This window comes from Monodelphis domestica, chromosome 3, assembly GCF_027887165.1.
Source record: "Monodelphis domestica isolate mMonDom1 chromosome 3, mMonDom1.pri, whole genome shotgun sequence".
Lineage (NCBI taxonomy): Eukaryota > Metazoa > Chordata > Mammalia > Didelphimorphia > Didelphidae > Monodelphis > Monodelphis domestica.
This window is the reverse complement of record NC_077229.1, coordinates 277,265,022-277,275,027: the sequence shown is the minus strand read 5'-3', so window position 1 is coordinate 277,275,027 and position 10,006 is coordinate 277,265,022. Positions and strand designations below refer to the sequence as shown.

Sequence of the window (10,006 nt, the reverse complement as noted above, 5' to 3'; positions counted from 1 at the left end):
GAGCCTCTGTGATCATAACTGAGGCATCTAGATGGCTCATCCTATGAAGCACAAGTCAAGTCAGGAAGACTTGAGTTCAAATGTAGCCTCAGATACTTATTAGCTAGGAAAATCACTTAAACTCTATTTGCCTTAATCTACCAGATAAGAAAATGACAAACCACTCCTCTATCATTACCAAAACATTAAACAACCCATGGACAGCATTGGCATATGCTGTGGTTGGACCATGGAGTTATGAGGAGCTGGTCATGACTGAAAAGCAAAACAAAATGATCACAACTGTGTGAACTTGAGAATTTAACAACAATTTAAGCAATTTAAGTCCACAAATATCTATCCATCTATCTATCTATCTATCTATCTATCTATCTATCTATCTATCTATCTATCTCTCCATCCATCCATCCATCCATCCATCCATCCATCTATCTATCTATCCATCTATCTGTACATACACACATATATATATATACACACACATACATACTTGTCCTGTAAAAGTGATTGTGTTAGATTTTTTCAAGAAGCTTATATTTGGTTAGTAGCAGAAGAGGGGATACAACAGATATAACATACTCTAGCATCTATGAAATGAAAGAGTTGGACTAAGTGATTTCTAAAGTCCCTTCCAACCAAGCATTTGTTGATAAATGTTTAATAGCAGACTTTCCTTCCCCCAAAAGTATGCAGGATGCACTTTTAGGGATAGCCTGCATTATTAACAATGGGGACACTATTTTCTTAAGCCTATCTTGTAAAAAAAAAAAACAACCAATTCAGCTTTGATTTGCAGCATTTGCCAGTATCTGAGATATAAAAACTCACAAGGAAAATTTAACAATCAGCTCTTGCAAGAGCCAGTGCAGCTGGCTCTAACACACTTCTGATTCTACTTCCAAATCTTATGACATGTCCCTGCCATTCATTGAGTCTTTCATCCCCAGTGATTCCTAAAGAGCTGAGTAAGGTTATTGGTAGAGAAGGAAAGACAGTAGTAATTGTGTATGGGGAAATGGGAGGTAGAGACTGAAAAAGAATCAACCAAAGACTTGACATTAAAAAAACAAAAGCAAAAAAAAAATCTACCTCATCACCCTACTAATCAGGATGACATTTTAAACTTTACTTTTCATCATCTGAATACTGTTAAACCAAAATCTCAAACAATTTTCTAACTAGTAGCCTGAGCTAATTTTAGAAAAATTATGTATCACTAAAAGATCTCTTCCACCTCCCCACTTTCCTATCCCTAAGATCACCTTCAAAATTTGTCTTGAATTTCTACTAATGTTTTTGTACATAGTGATTTTTTTAGTTCACTGAAAGGAATTATAATAGTGCTGTATCATCTAATTTCATTCGCTCTTACCACTGGACCTTGGTCATGTTAATGTGGTAAGTATTTTAGGAAAAATGAGAAGACTTGTAAGTACTTAACATTTTATTGAAATTTAATTGAATAGTTAAGGGGTGATTAAAAATCTGAAATTAACACTCTTTAGAAATTAATGACAGTCATTAAGATGTAATGGGGCTGCTCACCAACAGTGCTCAGAAAGGTTGGGGGATTTAAATTTGCATGGGGGTCAGAGCATTGAAAGATGTTGTTTATAGTCTCTTGAGCCTTGACAGCAATTTTGGAGTTGGAACAAAAGTGATTTTTTTTGTTGTTGCCAGGACCACTGTATCTACAGTAACCGCGAGTTTCCTTGGGTGAGTGTGTGTTCACAAAGGTAGAGAGACAACTTGGAGTTAACTGTGCTCTGGGTTGCTCCTAGCAGCAAAGTAAGCAATCCCTTCCTGGTGAAGCCAAAGGCTGGCTTACCCAAGCTAATGACTCTCACTCCCCTACTTGTCCTCTCAAAATAAGCTGTAGTTCATTATTTATACTAGCTTGAATCCTGGGTCCCCTTATGAGCAGAGACTAATGTTCATGCAGAATGGAATGATATGATGTATAATGATTTTTTTAATATGATTTCTTTTCCCTGGGGGTAGCAAGTCCTCATTCATGGCTACTTGACCAGGGTGGAGAAATGTAAAAAACAAGTGTATTATTTTGCTGACCCATCTCCCGCCCAGGAGTTTTAGTGTTCTCTATGAAGAGAGATTGGCAGAAAAGTACATCAATCCCCAAAGTCATTTGATGATGCTTTAAAAGTAATGGCTGTTCTCGTCTTGCTATGCATGTCTGAAATTCCTGAAAGCCACACATGTAGATAGGTTACCCCCAGTCATGCTTAGAAGTTATTGACAAAATCCTTGGGCTAGCATTTCACAGTAAATAATCAAGCTAAAATGGTCATTTCTGAGTCTCAAGAATGAAAAAGAGTCTAGAGGTTAAACATGATATTAGTTATCTTCATCATTTCATTTGTTTCAGATCATATCTTTTTTGGTGAATAGAATGAGAGTAACAAATCTCTGATAAACTTTGGGTAATTATATTAAGAAGCAGAATGCACTTCACAGTAAGAAACTGGAGAATGGAAATTTACGGAAATAAATTAAGAAGAGAGTTTAGGTGCATGAAGGATAAAGGGTTTTCTAAAGTTTTAGGTACTACCTCTTTCTTATGAGAGATATGTAATAATCTATTTCTCCTAATTGTCAATTAATTTCTCTCTAATATTATTTCATAACTTTCCTTTAAGTTTCCTTCTTCCTTCTATATCCATATGTTTGTTGTTGTGCACAGTTGATTATTAACGCCTTATAAAAGAAGGAAAAATGTTTGCTTTTCTATACACGGTACCAAGCGCATATCTTGCTGCTTAATAAGTGATGATTGATGGATGGATTTTTGTTTCTACCTACAGCCACATTTTGATGTTTAATGCTCTTGCACCTAAGCATGATTATCCCAAACTATAGACTTCTAGTGCTATAAAATCATTTGTATATACTGACCCCAATTGTACCAGCTTCTCACACTGTCCTGCATGTATGCAAGGAGGACGATGAAGAAGTACTGAGATCACAAAACAGAGTGAGAAAGTGATGGTGAAAGTTTACTCAGTGTCAGGAGGCAGCCTTGGGACTGGCTGGATGCATGTGTGATGAAAAAAGATGTCCAGTTTGCAAGACATATGCATAGTTCAGATGATGTAGAAGAATAATCTGAAGACACTTAAATACTAGTCTTAGTGAGGGGATAATGATAGGAAAACCTCTTCCTGATTAACTCTTAGCTTCTTAATATCAACCTTGTTCGTTAGCCCAGTCACAGAGACTCCAGGCACACCTGAAAGAAAACATGTTTTGTGAAGTTTCATAGTTTAATGAAAAATGGAAGTCAGGTCTCAAAACGTGACCCTAAGACTAATTCAAGCTCCACTGGTACTTACTGTTAGGCTTAACATTTCTATTACATTGCACCTGTCAATTTTTTAAATGGACTTGAAAATATTTTGTTTAAAAAACAATGTTATCAACTGAGGATATATTTTTAAATCCTGCAAAAGTCAGTTCCCTGAAAAGGCTACAGAAAAGGGGCATTTATCAAAGGCATTGTACAATTTCTGTTTGTTGAGTCCTTTAGTTACCTAGCTTAAAAAAAGTACACTTCCATTGATGGCAAACTTTAAACACAGGGACTGTACAGTAGACACCACAAATTCCATATAAGCCTTATTGGAAAATGTCCGTATCTGTGTATAACCCAATAAGTGTAAATGTGACCCTACAGAAGATCAGGATGTAATGGGAATAGGCTACCAACTGAGAAAAGCATTCATTGAGGAGAACTTTCTTTCAATGATATTTGAAGTCTTGGTCTGGCAGATCAGAATTCTCCCTATAGTCTATTGTAGCTTATTGCCTGTAAAATGCATTTTCACAATGTCTAACAGCATAGTGCCCAGGTGCTTATGTGCCCAAAATGTGCTTGAAGAATGCGATTTGAAAACTGATAAACCAGTTTAGCTCCAGGGAAAGAAAAGCCAAGTGAGGATTTAATAAAAAGGGATATGTTCCTAAAAGGAAATCAGCCTGATGCCAGTAAGCTATTTGAAATAGAAACTAAAGCCTAGAGGTCATGACTGAAGCCAAGAGCTGGACTATAGCACATAAGTAATTTGAAGTGAAGTTTCTTCAAGCATGTTGACTGGGATGTAGCGTAACTTGCCAAAATCAGCAGAGGAAATAAGCTCGGGGAGTTGGATACAGTTTTGGAAAGGGGGGGAATCTTGAGGTATGGCCACCAACTGTATTTTGGTAAGCTAATTCTAGGAGACATAAGAGATTTATGTGTCTTCAGTTTGGTTCTAGTGAGTTATGAATTTAAACCTTAATGGCTTTATAGGATTTTCATTCAACCTTTAAAATTTCTGGAATTTTTACATTTAACTCTTTGAATGTTCATTTTAATAGTGAAGGAAAAATTAAGCAGACATCAAATGAAAAATTGGAAAGCTGCAACATAGGAATATAGGTAGAGTGTTGTGAATTAATTGTTTTGAAGTACTTTAAAAAAGGAACAATGGTAACCATATTTTTTAAAAGACTGGGAAACAAATTACAGTTTTGACTTCATGCTGAAAGTTTAGGGGTGACAGCTTGACAGTAAATTCCATCAAAATCAAGTCTTGAAGGAATGCCAACATTGTTCTTCATTTATTTTAGCGTTAGGTTTAATTATTTGCTGATTTTTAATACCAGTCAGTCATTCTTAGCATCATTGAATTAACTCTGAACCCCATATCAGTAAAGAGCCTTATGGTGCCCCATTTTATTATAACAGTGCAATGCAGATTAAAATTGCATCTGTTAAGATTACATTGTATATTTGGATTACAGGAGACAGAAGCACAATATTCTCTTATGAATATAACTGTTGGAGCCAATAACCTGTAACCAATCACATACTTTTTCCATTGCAAAATCTGAACCAGAAAGGTTTATATCTTAGAAAAGATCATAAATCTGTCACCACTAATGTAATCTTTACAGTGGCTTTGTAACCAATTAGTGACTAAAGATCATTACTTCTTCTGCTATGTCTGTAATCATAACACATATTTGATATTTCATAACTTTCTTTTGTTCCAACAGCAAATGCATTATAAAGTGTACAACATTAATAAATAGAGGCATAATGAATATGACTAATTGATTTTGGCAGTCAAACACTGGCACACTTTTTATACAATAGGGAATTCACTCAAAGCAGTTTAACTGCTATTGAGTATGTCTTCAATATCATAATGGCTCCTAATGTTGATTTTGTCTGAGGTGAGCAAAGAAACAGAAGCACACGTACATATTTAGATACATAGACATAGACATAGATTTTAGTTCCCAGTTTAATCTCTCAAACTATGATGCTTTTCACACAAAAGAAATGTTCCATATTGTATGATATTTGAACCTCAGGACTCCATTGTGAATTATGACATTTCCTTCACCTATTTATTTAAACTGAAGATATCTGTTATTAGACATGGTTCAGGTTGTAAAGAATCTTCTTGTTTAATTTAGCCATGTGCACATTTACCTGTCTTTTGTCCTACCTTTTCTTGTTCTGGAGTCAGACTGCGCTGCTCTAAAAGTAACTGATGGAAGTACTTAGAGACAATACAAGTAAATTAAATTGTATATACAAATGCAGAAACATAACCTCAAAGTAGATGTATATCGAGAAATTAATTCATTGAAACTCCAAGGGAGAATTCTGCCTGTGGTTTTCTGAATTGTAGGGCCAATATTACCATCACAACGATGAATGGCCATCAAAACCAATTTTCTGTTCTTTTGAAAAGGGACAGGATTGTAAAATACATTAAGGGAACACTATTTACTATGGGCAAAGATGCAAAAATTGAATTTAGCTTGGGTATTAATCCACGAAGTATTATTATGGGTAGTTAACAACTGATGTGTTAAGCTTTGTAATTTGAGACCAGAGATAGTTTGTACCAACAAACCTTTTATTTACTGAGATAAGAACTGATTTAGAGGATATGGAAGATGATTGTCATTCAAATATAATTAAGCATTCATAGCAGCAAAATTTTTATTAAAAATTACTTTCTTCTCTGCTGCCTGGCACCATTAAAGGGAGACATTGTGTTTGGCTGCAATTAGGGAAAAAATGTAATGGAAAGTCAGTCATTTCCAGGCACCATGCAATTGATTTCCCACCAATCAGAATAAGGAATGAGATCCTCTAGGTCTATTATTAAATTATTTATGAGGTCATATTAAATCTGATCATTAGTTTTAGCATTTCAGGTTAGTGGATGCTTTCTTATCATTGTGAGGTAATGAATAAAAAAGATAGTGTTTTGTGAATAGAGCACTGAATGCTACCTTTGTGATTGTCCTGACTAAGTGACATTTTTTTGGTTCTGTTTTTTTTCTTTGAAAAGCAGTTCTCTTTTAATAAATATATGGGATCCTTTTCAATGAAATCCTTTTTACACTGAACTTTTGCTAAAGCTCTAAAGGGATATAGCATTGATTTTAAAATTTGTACAGTTTTTAAAAAAATGTCCCTTATTCTTTGAGAAGTTAGGACTTTCATGCCAAAGCTAGTTTCCTTGGAATTATTAATTCAATGCAACTAGTTGGATTGTGACACATGTTCAATTTCCCTAGTAATTGCTCTAACTGAATGTCAAATGATTGCATGATTGTAATCAGACCAGTTGGTAGAATACTATCCTGTCTACTAAGGGAAAACAGGAAAGTTTATAGAGATGTCAGGCGATTCTGATTCCTATTTGGCTCAGTAGCACATTTCTAGAACTATCTGGAACTTTAGCATCAGAAAAATTATCTTTTCATTACTTTTGCCATTTGTGGGTAACTTACAGTAAATTTTTCTCTTTTCAAGGGATTTGTACCTGCTTTGTGTTATAGGTCAATGAGAGCATATGGCTTTGGGGAGGGGCAATTACAGGGGATCAGGGCACTGCTAATCATGATTTAATTTCAGTTGTATTTTTATTGTTGAAAAATAGTGGCAGCGTAAGATATAGGGCCAGCCTTAAAGTCAAGATCGCTTTGGGTATAAGACTTGGCTGTGACACAGATATGCTACGGTTGACCCTAGGCAAGAACTGAACCTATTGCTGACCCACAAAATAAGATTCTCCACATTTTCTTAGGAGATTCATCATCATCATAATAGAGTACTTTAAGGTTGATAGGGCACTTGGTTATTAACTCATTTGGTCCTCACACCAACCCTTTGGCATCGATACCATTATCATCTCCATTTTACAGATGAGGAGAGGGAGACAAAGAGATCGACTGGCTTGCCCAGGGTCACAAAGGCAGCGAGTGCCTGATGGATAGGATTTGAACATAGGTCTTTCTGTTCTATACATTGCATAAAAATGACTTAATTTTTCAACAGACTAAATCAACAGATTGGGACCAAACTGATGTGCGTGTTTGTGTCATTCATAAAGAAGGAGATGTATAGTTAGAAGCTGGTAGTCTAACAAGTCATTAGGATCACGAATCAGAAGATCCAGGTTTAAGTACTAGTCACTGTCCTTTGCTGCCTGGCCTGTAGCATAATACAACTCACAGCTGATCCTATGAGATGCTCAGACTACTCAAATGGACTTGGAACCTCACAGAGAGAAGTAGCCTTCCAGTTACCAATGTTTTTTGTAGAAGATGCCCCCTTGAGGGAGAGAGGCCTTCCTCTCTTTCTCTTAGCATCTTGGGAATGCCAGTGGAGCATATGGACCCTCCCTCTCACCAGGGGAAGTTTCCATCTTCCTTTACATTCATTGATATATTTCTTGGACAAGACCCTTTTCTTCAAATCCTCCTCATAATTTTGAAATGCTTTTCAGCCTGCTCGTCATCCCCATGTGCTTCTCTATTGTCCTCTGTATAATACTGATTTTCAGTTCTTCAAGTTTATAGTATTCCGTGCCAGCATGCAGCGACCCAGGAAATAAATGAGTTAATGTATGTGAAAAAAAATCATTTTAACAGCAGCTAACATTTATATAGAAATGTAAAGCTTGCAAAACACTTTACATGTCACCATATTTGACCCTCACAACAGCCCTGGGAAGCAGATGCTATTATTATTCCACATAGACAGAAGAGGAAACTGAGAAAGGCAGAAATTAAGTGATTTACCCAGGATCACACCGCTAGTAGTGTCTGAGATCAGATTAGACTTCATGAGTTACAGATTCTGGCACTCTACACACCATCACTGAGATGCCTCATTATAATTTTTAAATGTAAAAAGTACTAGAAAAAATATAATATAATATAATATAATAGGCAGTGTTTAACATAATATATAGTATTTAATAAAATATATACTTCAGTATATAATATTGCATATAATATAATATAGAATGATTAATAAGACTAAAAAGTTGGGTAATTGCTTAGTCTACAGAGTATCCAATTGAGGCAGCATCATATAGTAGGAAGAGCCTTACACTTAAGAGGAAAAAGATCTGAATTTAGCTTACTGTGTAACTTTGAGCAAAGCACAGAATCTCTCCAAGATCCAATTTTCTTGTGAGATAAACAGAGATAGATAACTAATAATTGTGCTGTTGGCATGAGTATCAAATTAAATGAAACATGCAAAGGCCTTTTGAAAAGTGTAAAATTATGGATTTAGAGCTGGAAGAGAACTCAGAGGTCATTAATTTTAAACCCCTCATTTTATAAATGAGCAGCTGAGAGGCAGAAGGCCACATCTACAGTGGTAGAGCTGAGAATGGACCCCTAGTCTTTGGAACTTAAATACAACTCTTTCTACTGCATCATGCTTCATCAAGAATGTATACTATTTATATAAAATACGTACACACATGTGTATTTTTATTCCCCCTGAGAATGTCTTCCCAAAGAATAAAAATGTATATTTTTATATGTGAATATTTTATATATATATGGGTATGTATATCATAAAGCCTATTAGGAAGTTTGCTCCTTCTACCTCATTTATATTCCATTAGAATATAAAAGCAGGAATTATTTTTTGTTTTACTGTATCTCTAGAATTTAGGAGAATGCTTGGCATATAGTCTTATTTGTTAAATGTTTTGATACATATGTAGATATAATATGCAATGAATGCTTGTTGAAATATACATATATATATAATAACTTAAAATTGAACTGACTGGAAACACCATGAATATATATACACACACATATATAATATTATTTAGACATGTATAAATAATTATATAATTTTTGAGTCCCCTTTCTGTACTATGAAACCATGTGCCAGGTATTCTTCTAGGTACTGAAGATCCAGATACAAAATAAAACAATCTCTACTCTTAAAGATATACATACCACACATACATAAATATATTTAATACATATGTGTGTAATTCTCATATGAAAATTATGTAAAATATGAACTATTTAGCTAGCTCACCAATATTGACCAATGCAGTTTTCATGCCTTACGTTCAGGTTCTCTGTTGCACAGAAAGTTGAGAACCTTAATTTTTTGTCCTGCTTTATTAGGTCCAACATTTTGGCCCTTAAAGGGGAAGCCAAGCCACTAAGTTAGTCAGATACATAACTTCTTCAAGGAATAAGAGCCAAGCACCACAAGAAGATATTTTTTAGGAGGAAAAATTTTTAATGGAAATTCTCTCTTGCAAAAATCTTTATCCTGACCCTCCAACCTGAGTAAAAAACAAACACCGCCTGCCCCCAAATCTCAAAAACAAAAACAAAGCAATGTTTTTTCATCTCACTAGAGCATCCCAGAGTGACATGATCTAAGTATGGACTCAAAAAGTCTCTCCTATCTTCACTGAATTGTGGCCATGTTTAAACTTTTTGTGAATATAAGAAATGTTGTCCAAGTTATTATTATTTTTCTTTTTGTTCAGATACCTGGTATTGCTTGGGGAGGTGTATGCTGTGGCCACAGGCAGAGAGAATAATAAAAGCCCAGTTTTCAAGGGCATTTACACATGGCTGCAGGATCTCTCAAGTAATTGGTATTGTACTTCTAAAGGGTTTCTGAGATGGGGATTTTTTTTTATCA

General features: G+C 35.1%; 1 protein-coding gene across 22 annotated transcripts in view; it reads left to right on the top strand.

Moving 5' to 3' along the window:
* The window catches only part of ZNF521 (zinc finger protein 521), a 348,179-nt gene that overhangs the window by 208,724 nt on the left and 129,449 nt on the right, over positions 1–10,006 (top strand). For 2 of the 22 annotated variants that reach the window (XM_056823824.1, XM_056823823.1), the window contains one exon: positions 1–7,947. This exon is cut by the window's left edge and continues 12,095 nt beyond it. The exons of the other annotated variants lie outside the window; for them this stretch is intronic. The gene's annotated coding sequence lies outside the window, so the exon portion shown is untranslated. Of the gene's footprint in view, positions 7,948–10,006 lie in introns of those variants that run through there. 22 annotated transcript variants of the gene reach the window in all.